Below are 12847 nucleotides of genomic sequence, written 5' to 3' on the forward strand. Positions count from 1 at the left end.
CATGAATTTTCCAGTTTTCCTCGTTACTGATTTCTAGTTTCATGGCATTGTGAGCAGAAAACGTACTTGGTATGATTTAAATCTTCTTAAATCATATAAGGTTTTGTGGCCTAATGCAGTCTATCCTAGAAGATGTTCCATGTGTGCTTGAGAAGAATGTATACAATGCAGTTGTTGGATAATGTGTCTGTTAGGTCAGAGCACCTGGGTGGCTCAGTCAGTTAAGTGTCTGAATCTTAGTTTCAGTTCGGGTCATAATTTCATGGGTTGTGAGATCAAGCCCTGTGTTGGGTTCTGAGCTCAGTGAGAAGTCTGCTTGAAGACTCTCTCCCTCTGCCCCTCCCCCCTAAAGTAAATAAATAAATCTGTTTAAAAAAAAAAAAAAGTGGGCACCTGGGTGGTATAGCTGTTAAACATCTAACTCTTGACTCAGGTCGTGATCTCAGGGTCATGAGATCGAGCCCCATGTCAGGCTCCACGCTCCATCTGGAGTCTGCTTAAGTTTCACTCTCCCTCTCCCTTTGCCCCTCCCCACCATACTCTCTCTCTCTAAAATAAGCAAAAAGAATGTCTGTTAGGTCTATTTGGTTTATGGTGTTGTTAAAATCTGCTGTTTCTTTGTTGATTCTCTGTATCATCTATCCATTGTTGAGAATGAGATATTAAATCCCAGGTATCATTGTACTGCTGTTTATTTCCACTTTTAGTTCTGTTAGTTTTTGCTTTATATATTTAGGTGCTTCTATGTTGGGTACAGAAATATTTAAAATTGATATATCTTTTTTGATGTATTGACCTCTTTATCATTATATAATGATTTTCCTCATCTCATTTTAATCTATTTTGTCTGACATAAGTATAGTTACCCCTGCTTTTTTTGGTTACCATTTCTTTAAATGTCTTTTTCCATCCCTTCACTCTCAGTCTAAGTGTGTCTTCAAGGCTAAAATGAGTCTCTTATAGGCAGCATATGATTGGATCTTGTTTTTTTATGCATTCAGACATTCTATGTCTTTCAATTGGACAATTTAATCTATTTACATTTAAGGTAATTATTGATAGGTTAAGGACTTAACAATTGCCATTTGGTTCATTGTTTTCTGGTTATTTTGTAGATCCATTCTTCCTTGTTTCTTATCCTGCTGGTTTTTGTGGGTATTGGGTGGGGGGGTTGAAGTATTTTGGTTTCAGTATGCTTTGATTTCTTTATCATTTTCTTTGTGTAATTACTACAAGCTTTTCTCTTGTGATTGCCATGAGGCTTATATAAAATATCTTAAATTTATAACACCCTATTTTAAACTGGTAACAACTTCATTTCAACAGAACTTGTATACTTTGCACTTTTACTTCTTCTCCCCCTCATGTTTTAGATTTTTGCTGTTACAATTTACATGTTTCTTATATTGTAAAACTAATAACAGATTATTGTATTTATGACTATTTTTCCTACATCCATTTTTTAACCTTTAAACTAGAATTACAAGTTCTACACCATTATTACCATATTGCAGAATCTATGGCTATATATTTACCATTACCAGTGACATTTACATTACCTTTTTGTGTTTTTATGTTAATTAATGTTCTTCTACTTCAGTGTAAGAACTCCTTTTAGCATTTATTATAAGGGAGGTCTGGTGATAATGAACTTCCTCAGCTTTTCCCTCTTTGGGAAAGCCCTTATCCCTCTTTCATTTTGAAGGACAGCTTTGCTGGGTATAGAATTCTTGGTTGACAGCTATTTTATTTTAATGGTTTGAATATATTATTCCATTCTCTCCTGGCCTGTTAAGTTTCTGTTGAGAAACCTGCTGTTGTATGATGGGATTCCCCTGTATGTAACGTCTCTCTTTTCTCATCTTTCATTTTTCAAAATTTAATTATAATGTATCTTGGATGTAGCTGTACTCAGGTTCAACATATTTGGGATAATCTGGGCCTCATGGGTCTGGATGTCCATTTCTCTCCCCAAGTTTGAGAAGTTTTCAGCCATTATTGCTTTAAATATACTTTCTGTCCCTTTCTCTGTCTGGAATTCCCATAATGCAAATATTATTTCTTTTCATTGTGTCCAATAATTCCTACAAGGATTTCTTCACTCTTTATTCTTTTTTTCTTTTTACTCCACTGAGTTAGTAGTAATTGCCAACGTCCTATCCTCTATATTGTCAATTCTTCTGCATGGTCAAGTATGCTTTTGAAACTCTCTATTGAATTCTTCAGTTCTGTTATATTTTTCAACTCTAGGATTTCTGTTGATTTGGGGGGTTTTGATGGTTGTTATTTCCTTGTCAAATTTCTCATTTTGTTCATGCATAGTTTTCCTAATTTCACTTAGTTGTCAGCTTGTGTTTTCTTGTAGTTCACTAAACTTCCTTATGATGATTATTCTGAATTCTTTGTCTGACAGTTCACAGATCTCCATTTCTTTAAGGTTACTGGACCTCTATTAGTTTTCTTTGATGGTATCATATTTACCTGATTTTTCAGGATACTTGATGTCATATGCTCGTATCTGCACATTTGAGTAATGACTTTACTGGTTTGCTTTGGCAGACTTCTAGACTTTACAGGTTTGCTTTGGCAGAAACAGTTCTTCACCAGTCAGCTCAGTTTGGGTTGCTGGGTGTCTGCAGGCAATGTCTTTGGGGAGGTGGGGACTGTTATTATGGTCTGTTTTTGAGCAAGGCAACTATTCAAGCTCTGAGAATGGGGATGTTGGGGGGGATGGGTGCCACTGGCTGAGAACAGCTGGATAGGACTGCTGGCTTGGTTCCCTACCCACGTGAGACCAGAGGACAGGCTCCACAGCTACTTGGGTTCTCCAGTCAGATTTACTAGATGGTCAGGACTGGTTACTATATTCAGTAGTAGATGGGCTATAAATTAGTTTCCCTGCCCTGGCAGGGCAGTGGGCTGGGACTCTGGGCATTTATAGCTCAATGTTTGGAAGCCTGAATCAAGCCTGAGTGAGCACTGAATTCCTTGATTAGGTGAGGCCACTGGTTTTGTTCTAGAGATAGGGGAAGCCATGGGCTGTGCTCTCTGTAGCACTGTACATTGGACTGTAGAATAAGCTATGCAGCTTCCTCTGTGCTCTGGTTAGTTTCTCTGGTCAGACAAGCTGAGGGCTGTATTCAGCAATGAGAGGCTACAAATTAGATTCCCTCCCCAGGTACAGTAGGAAAAGCAGCTCTAAAACCAGTAAAGCTCTTTGTTTGCTGTTTTAACTTGAGCCAACCTACACCTCAAGTTTCTTGGCCAAACAAGGCCACTGGCTTTGCTCTGCAAGATACCGGCTCTGTCTGCCCTTTTCTTAGTTTGAGTGCTGCTGGACCACACAGTTTGCAGATGTTTTCACCAGCCCTTCTGGTCAGAGAGGGTTGGAAGACACTCTCCACAGTGAATGAGGGTATGTCTCGGCCCCGTTGCCTGGGCAGGAAAGGGAGGGGTCACTCCAGGCTACTTCCAATTTCCCAAAGAGTCTGTCCCCTGGAAAGAGCCAGGAGCTACCCTCATCCTCGTCCGTGAATTACACGCTCTGCCTGTGTGTAGCACAAGAAGCCTCCACACCCAGTACTGGCTTTCCTCTGAGGGCAATCTGTTCTGCTCACTCTTTTGTCAGTGGGCCACACAACTGCCAGGAATTGTCGCAAAGCCTTCCGGTAAGATGGGGCTGGAAGACACTCTTCACAGCAGGTGGAGCTCTGACGCAGCACCTTGCCTGAGAGTGGGCAAACCAGGCTCTGGGAACAGCAAATCTCCTCATTTGAGGATCTGAATCAGGCAGATCTGCACCCCACCAAGTTCCTTGGTCAGAGTGTGCATCTGCTCTGCAGATGAGCCAAACCACTGGTTAGTATTACTACTTGGGCTCTGAAGGTATAAACTCAGTCTGCCAAGATCCACATGCTGGTTAGTGCTAGCCCCTCCCCTCTTCTCTGTCATAGTCAGATTGCCAGGGGCTGGGCCCCAAAGATTCTCCTGCATGTCCCATGGTGCAAGATTAGAGTAGGGGTTTCCACAAAGCAACCCACAATGCTAAGGGAAGCTGGTAGAGGAAACTGAGGCTCACAGAAGACCTCTCCACACGGTGCTGCACAGTCCTGGGGGAGGGGCAAAGTGGTCAATGTGTAGCCACTTCTCTTACTCTGTTAATGCAGTCTCTCTTGGTCTCTGAGGTGCAAGGGGCGCTTCAGCCTCACTTCTGTGTTCTAGAATTCTCACAGTGGTGTCTTGTTCATAAATAGTTAATAGCTGTTCTTCTTGTGAGGGGACGTGAAGTCAAGAACAACCTGGGTCGCCCTTGTGACACTGCTCTTGCTTTAGTTTTACCTTTTAAGTCAACTGTGCATGAGTCTACCAGCATTAAGATGGTTGAGTGGTTTATTTGTTTGTTAAATATTTCCTGAGTTCCTGTTTCATAGCAGGCACCAAACTAGGTACTGAGAACACAACAGTGAGTAAGATAAACCTAGTCTTGTGCTCTGCTCATGCAGGCTACATTATGAGGGAAGACAGAAAATTAGCCAAATAATTATAGAGGAGACAATTATAGACATACTTAACTTCCTCATTGTCATCTATATTCATTCAGACCAAAAAAAAAAAAAAAAAAAGGAAAATAAGAGGAAGGGTTGGCAGAGGGGAAAGGAGAAACATAAAAAATCTAAACTCTGCCCACCATTCTTCTCGCTGATAACATGTCCTGACATAAACATGATCCAGAAAATATGAAATCTCAGTTACCACCTGCCACGCATAATGTGAACATCTCACCATGGAATGATCTAAGTGTTTTGAAGGTTTGACCACTAAATACAAGTCACTGCCTTCATCTTATCTTCAACTGAATTAATAGCAGTCTAGAAGACAAATAGGTTGTGCTGGATTTATTAAAGACAGGATAAATAAATATATCCTCCAATGTGGCAACTTCCTATAGGATTTTTCAAAGGTAATTTTGACCCTGTGTGAATCCTATTTACTGAAATATATAAGCTATGTCTCTACTCGATTATAGTGTGGTATATGGCAGGAAAGAAAAGCTCCAGGCACTTAGGTGACCAAAATTTTTCCTGTTTGACTTTGAAGATCACCATATATATAAGTGAGGTAAAATAGGTGATGAGAGGGTCATATTTCCTGCCAAACACCATAGAGTTCATTCTCTTTTATTTTTGCTATGTCTGGTGAATACTGTTGATATCTTTAGTATGCAAAGCAAATTTGAAAAGATCAAAGCATTTTACCATTAGGATTAGGTATTTCCTCACCTGAGAAGATGCTATATTTAATCCCAGTGCAATTCTTCTTGATACAAATAAGATGGTAAAAACAAAAAACAAAGAAGAGTGAAAAGTGGAGTGTCTTCACTCTTCATTTCTATTGGTAGACCCTCAGGATGAGACATTTGACTATTTCCCTCCAATTTACTTCTTCACGAGGCATTGCTAGCAACCCTGCTCAAATGGACTGGGTTTAAGGAAAGAATCTGGATGAACATGCTCCACGTAAGGAAAGAGAATCAGAGTAAAAACTGAAAGCAATCACCTGCAAAATTCAAGGCAAAAGCTTATTTTTTTTATCTCTATCACCTGTATACTTGGAGTGGGCGTGAGGCAGTAAATTATCTAGATAATTGCATGATTTCTTTAACTCTTTGCATCTTCATACTCAACTACACAGTTTTTTTATTGTCTTTCTGCAAATAGTTCATTCTCTAAACTTAATTGAAATAAATAGCAAACCCAAATGCAAGCATTATCATTCAAACAAAGACCTGAAGACCCAGAGAAGTATATTGGTCTTATAGCACTTAACTTTTGCATTACTGTTTCATTACAGTATCGCTTAATTGATATTCAAAAACATGCAAGCCCATGCAACTTTCCATAAACCAAAGTAGAAAATGTTGAAATGGAGAAGAACAACAAGAGTGCATAAATAAAATATGAAGAGTTTTGTCATGTTCTATTAGGGTTTTTCATGTTAGCATCCTATTATATTAGTATTTGTTTTCACTAATATGATATGAAAATTGCTGAAATGATTGCATGGTCATATCTTGTTAGGCGATTCAAATTCTAAAATTATATGATTCTAATATAAGATGAAGGAAAATTGTTAATATTATAAAAAGTTTCTAATATGATGTGAAGGCCCATCTGGAAAAAAAAAGTTTAAGTTACTTTGGTGTGATTTCTTGGAAATATTATCTTCACAGGAACCAGGTGGTGACAAAGATGCAGATATTGGGCATGAGGACATCACTGGTGGAAACAGAAAATATTTCTCTGTCAATATATTGCATGAATTATTTTTTATTCATTCTAAAAATGAATTTGTTTTTAAATGCAGGAAATAGCCAAAGTAATTCAGTTTTGGGGATTTTCTGTGCATTTGTTTTTTAAGAAAAGCCACTATTAGTAATATTTCTCTTCATAATATGCTTTTGTGTGGAAGTTACTATTAATTACTAAACAAGAAATTGATTGCTAAATAACACAGCTTGATATCTACTCTATGGTAATAAATGTAGGGTGTTGCTTAAGGTAACAGTTCCAGTTTTTTAGTGATTACTGAAAGACTTGTTTAATTTACCACACATCTTAAAAATGATATTATATCATTTAGTAGTCTGATTTATTAAATAATTTGGAGTTAAACCTAAAGTTCACTTTTAATCTGAGCAAGTGTGAAGTGTGTTACTTTGGGGTATCAGAAATAGCAGTGTACCTAATGTAACTTTGAAGTCAAAGTAAACTTCTTTATCAAAACTTGTGTTTTATGTTACAGAAACCTGGCATAAGAACCAAGGGCTGAAGAAAACATTGGAAGAATAAAATAATTGGTTGTAAAAGGCGCTATTTACTCTTTGAAAAATCCGATTTCAAAATTCTGTAAGCTTCCCTAAAATATTATATTTGAATGAAGACTGCCACATTTTAATATTTATCTTAATGTAACATTTTATACACTGAAGGAAATTTTTTTTCTCAAAGATGACATTATCAACAGTTGACAAAATGATTGTGATTGCTTGAAGGGCTAGGCTTAGGAAATCTAGTCCTGACATATATTACTTTTATGGAAAAATAAATTTATTTTGATCGGCTCTTAATGTCAGCTGAAAAGGGAAACCATTTAAAATTAGCTGCCAGACACAAAAATCATCTTAGTTGAAATTAGAACATGTTTTATAAAGAAGACAAAGTGACAAAACTGACTTTAGGATAGGGCAACTTTCTTAATACAACATATTTTATCTTAAATATAGTGTAGATTGTGTTTGTCAGAACCAGACTAGTCCCATCTCTCATTTCCTCCAACTCAAAGGGTTCAACCCTGTGTCTAATTCTTCAAAAATGATTTGGGATAAGAACCACTCTGATATAAACTCCTACAGGGCCATTTGGAGCTCTGTGGTGAATCAATAAAAATAACTAAAATAATAGCTGAGCTAATCATGAGACTGTTTAAAATGATAAGACTTGAATTACAGCTTTTCCAAATTTCAGTGAACTTTCCGGATCCCCACATCTGTCCTAGTTTGAGTATCTAGGTCTTGTTACCAAGTCTTCTCTTGTCTGAGGCAAAGGAAATCAGGTGAGAGAACTCTGTGAGGGTAGTAATAAGAATGGAAACATCCATATCACTTCACGATCCACTTCCAATAAACTATATGGTCAAAAGATCAGATTCATCTTGGAACAGGAAACTGTTTCCCATAAGAAAAAAAAAAAAGACAATAACAAGGACTATAGCTTCACTGTGTACCTTCCATAAAGAATAGATTTTCCTTTTTCCGTTTTGCTAGGGATTTTTCAGTGCTGGAAACTTTGGACTTATCTATGTTCTTATCAATCAAGATAACATGATTCATCCTTAAAGTCAGACTTTAAGCAACTTTTCTAATGTTTTCACTAACTTTCTTTAAATTGCCAGCATGGTGAAGATGTAATGTGTCACCAAGGCCCTTGTCTTTATTTCTGTCTCATAGTGGTGGAAGCCGCAAAACTTACACACTGTATTATCTACTGCAGTGAGAATGCTGCCAGCCCCAAATCAAACGCCTTTCTTTCCTCAAAGCCCCAACAATGCTTCCCTCCCCCCCATAAATTAGCAGTGTTTAGAAGGAGACTTGCCAACATTCTATAGATTACTTTCAGGAAAAGCTCTGTCATCCATAATACATTTGGGCTTCTTTCTAGTTGAAGATTTATATTTTTTTTTATTGATGGGTTATGAATATTGACACAGGAGATATTCATTGTTTATTGAAGGCTTGTTTACATAAAAGATCTTCACAGGCTACCCCCTAAGTCTAGAGGTCCTAAACCAGTGTCAGGGAGCTGTCTGGGTATTTTTTCCCACGTATTGCACTGCCATTCCACCAACAATAGAGGCCCATTAACGTTTGGCCCTTCAAGTTACTGCAGCCCAAGCCTCAGTGGCAGGACGTCTGCCCAATATGTAAAATAACGGAATGAATGGATTCCTTGGAAACAATGATAACAAGACCTGGCTGAGCTAACTGTGACAGCATGTGGTAATTTTCCAGCCCGCTGGCCCTGTAAAGGAAACTGGAACACAAAGCGGAGACTGCAGGGCGGGCCAGCCTGAATAGCTGCAAACAAGTGCAGAATATCTGATGATGTCATACACACAGTTTGACAGATGGGGCTGGACAATTTCTCCCCCTTCAAACGTGTTCTTAACTATTTGTATTCCATCAGCTTCTCACTTGGGAAGTTCGATCCTGTGATCACCTGCTTGAAAGACTAAACAAACCTTAACTGTCATGGGCTTGATTTGAGCACCCCTAGTTTTATGAAGAAAAATGATACCCAGTATTAGTGGCTGAGTGCTGAGGGGGGCGGTGGGGGAGCGGGTGTTGCTGTGGATTAATGCATCATCTCTGTCTCAGCTGTGGGCCAGGTTTTGAGTCTAGCTCTGACTGAATCCTGCCATACACTCTGAATAGCATAATGAAGTATTGTTACTGCCTCAGTCTAGTCATTACATCAGGGAAACAGACATCCAAAGTTATCAAAACTGATTCCTAGCTGAGCTTTTGTGTCTATAAAATAAATGCATTTAAAAGGGCTTTTTTTCAGTCTTATGGGTGTTCTCTCAAGGTTGCGTGTTTTCGTGTTTATAGTTCTGTGTCACTATATGTAAGCTGGCGCTAGGGTCTATCTCCTGACAGAGCTCTCCCAAAACACGCCGCTATGTAGATCCGCATTTGTGTGTGTGTTTAAGTTGGTGCATGGGAGACAGAGAAAATGAAGATTGACAACATTTATAAAAATGAGACACAACTCAATTAAAATTCACCGAAAATAGTCAATGAACCGGCGTACTCGCTTTAATTGTAACAACACAGGACTGTCTTTTTCCTTCCTTCAAATAAGTCGCCTTGGATCTCACATGTCTTCACCGTTTTATTCATGTACTTCTTTTTATTTACTTTTCAAGGAATTTATGTAAATATATGTAGGCTACAGAATGGGTCTCAGATACAGCTTTATTCTTTAATCTTTTCATCAAATAGCTAACCAAAGCAGGACAGCCAAAGGATTCTGTTTATGGAGAAGCGATATCTGTCCCACAGAAAAGCATGGCATACTGCCTAGCCTGCAGAAACAAGAATAATAGCAAGAGCTTGATAATAAAAATTAATGATTAAGATTTACAAAATACCTTTTCAACTAGGAAAGTAACACCCACTAAAACTACTTGCTTCAGAATCTCCTAGATTACAGAAGCTGTATAGAAGCTATGCTCAACTTAACTTGCCCTGTCTTATCTAACATGGCTATGGGCAGGGGGGGAAGTGATCAATGTAAGCAAGGAGAATTCTCCCTCTCATCCCTGAAGACTCAGTATGCCCAACTCACCTCTGCCCCAAACTTCCACCCTCATCTTCTAGATGTGAAAGGAAAAAAAAAAAAATCCCTGGTATCCTCCATGATTACAAGCTCACCTAGACACAATCAGACGACGCTTTGGCAACCTTTTGTGCATTCACGCCATGAGTGTCTACTATATGCTTATTACTGGGTCGTAGCTATATTCCATGCGAATACTCCAACTGGGCTTGTGTTAATATTTTAAAGTTCATGTAAGAGAATTATTTGCACAATGCACATTTGCACCAGGAGCTACATTCGAACAGCAGAGCTGGGGTTCAGAAGCAGCCACAATCTAATCCCACGTCACGCCCAAGTTCAAGGGCCTAAGTGGCTGCCACAACCTCTACTGAATGAGAAGGCTCATCAAAGGGCACATGGTTTATGAAGAGGAGTTTGTCTCTGCTTCCCACATTTCCCAGTAACTATCACCAAGGGCATCCCTTTACATGTTTACACCAGATGGAGCTCCCCATCTGTTACAAAAAGCCAAATTGTTTTATTAGTAGCTGTGGTGCTTACATCCCTACAGGATACTGAGAAGGTGAGAGCAAAGAAAAAAAAATGGGATTGGCAGTAAGGGCTTTCCACTATCACAAGTCATAATCTGAAGCTACCCACAAGCTGTTCTCGAGAGATCAATTTCTGACCCGTCTCTGTCAGCAGCCTGGGTAGGCCCCTCTTAGAAGGCCTGGAGATCATAGCTAAGAGGGTCAGTTGAGGAACAGGGTGACACACGGTAGAAAGGAAAAACAGAATCCTCCATTCCCACTGTTAATACTGAGGTAAAAGTTTGTTAATACTTCGGCTTCCTCAAAGTACTCATCTGACCAAAAAGCCACTCTACTGAGGTTAATCAAAGTAACATCAGCTAGAATGACAATCAGGAAAGTATTTCATAATAACTGTGACCTGCAGGATGCTTGAAGGAAATTAGTACATGAAGTTTCCATACTCATTTAGTACAACTTGTAAAAATATCAGTAAAGATAACGTCATATAAAGTCAGACAAAGGATCATCCAGTCTAATATGCCAAGAGGCATTCACTTGATGACAGGACATACTGTCATTCAGGTTCACGCCTCCAAAAGTAATTTATTTCTGCACATATGACTAACTCCTTAACAATAAATTATAGGTGTGCCAGCATTTAACCTACCTAAAGATTTCCTGAATCAGGGATGCCTGGGTGACTCAGTCAGTTAAGCATCTGCTTTCCACTCAGGTCATGATCCTAGGGTCCTGGGATCAAGTCCCGCCTTCGGCTCCCTGTTCAGTGGGTAGCCTGCTTCTCTCTCTGCCTGCAGCTCCCCCTGCTTGTGCCCCCCCCCCATTCTCTCTCTCTCTCTCTGACAAATAAATAAAATCTGGAAAAAAAAAAAAAAAAAGATTACCTGAATCTGCTGAGAATTTAAGCCTGTCACCACTTCTTAAGGTAACAAGATCCATAAATGCATTAGCCACCTCATAAAACTATGCTCCATGTTTACCTGAAACTTACAGTTTAGTTCTATTAAGTGATATTTTTAAGGATATGCCTAGTGAATGGTACTATGCAAGAGCAACCAAAAATACAAAGGTAGGCAAGGAGGCTTCAGCAAATTTATAATTGTTTGTGGGGAAACAGAAATAGACACAACTGTCTCCAATAATCAGAGTAAAGCGTATGTTGTGGAAAGGTACATATAAGTTATAGGTAAAGTCTAAAAGAAATGTCCACCAGGGAGAGTGCTGGCATTTGGGGAACGCATTCATGTTTCCTGAGAAATACACATACCAATTTTTTAACTTTGATCAAGGTGTTGCACATGCTTAGAGCCTTCCCCTTTCAAGACTGAAGGTGAACCTTGTTTCCTAGTTTATCTGCCTTCGGAGAACACCCATTTGCACTTTTATCATTGCAGTGACTCTTCTCTGGACTTTGTCCAATTATATCACTGGTTTTCACTTTCCATTATGCACGTTTAAGTATCAGTGGACGTTTGAACTTGGAATGTGAAAATAAGAAGGAAAACTCAGATCTAAGTCCAAAGTAATGTAGCCAAACTCTTAATTTAAAAAATATATATACATAATTAAAACTAATTCTTTATGTCCGTTGATCCCATAGAGCAGTTCAAAAAAAGGTTCAATGTGAAAAAGGGATTTGAAGATGGGGCAAGGAACTTCATGCAGTTCTTATCAATTATTTAGTAAAAGCATTGGCGGAATGCTATAATCCATCACGAGGCCTAATTCCACTGTTAACTGTTTGTGTAACTCTAGTTAATTGCACGTCACAGCACAGGTTCAAACTGCTGCACCTGGTTTGGGTATAGTCGACCTATGTTTGTCATTTTCTAGGTGTGATGCTCGGAAAATTACTGGTCCTCTCTGCACATTGTTTCTTTATTGATAGAATAGGTATAATATCTACGTCACAGAGCTGTTAGCTCAGCAACCAGAATATAATGAGTTTAATGAATTCTATAACCTGCTGTTCTTAACAACAAGAAAAGTAATAAAGGCTCTCTCTTAATTTGAAAAATGAAAAATTTTATGTCAGAAGTTTTGCAGTTTTTCTTAACTTTAAAATTCTGTTTCTGTAAAGCAGAAGTCTATAGTTGAATAAGATGATTTACACCATCTTTTGCTTATTTATTTTTAAAAAGAGGCATAATTTCAAAGACAAAAATGAGGCAGCAGGCGTAACTCAAAGGCAATGGCTCTCAGAGTTCGAGTCGGGTCTCACGCTCAGCTCCAGCTCAGCTCCAACTCACTTAATGACACCAAGCAAGTCAGGGAACCTCTCTGAAGTTACCCTTAGAAAGGGATTATTGGGCGCGCCTGGGTGGCACAGCGGTTAAGCGTCTGCCTTCGGCTCAGGGCGTGAGCCCGGCGTTATGGGATCGAGCCCCACATCAGGCTCCTCCGCTGTGAGCCTGCTTC

This window comes from Ursus arctos, unplaced genomic scaffold (genome assembly GCF_023065955.2).
Source record: "Ursus arctos isolate Adak ecotype North America unplaced genomic scaffold, UrsArc2.0 scaffold_5, whole genome shotgun sequence".
Taxonomy (NCBI): Eukaryota; Metazoa; Chordata; class Mammalia; order Carnivora; family Ursidae; genus Ursus; species Ursus arctos.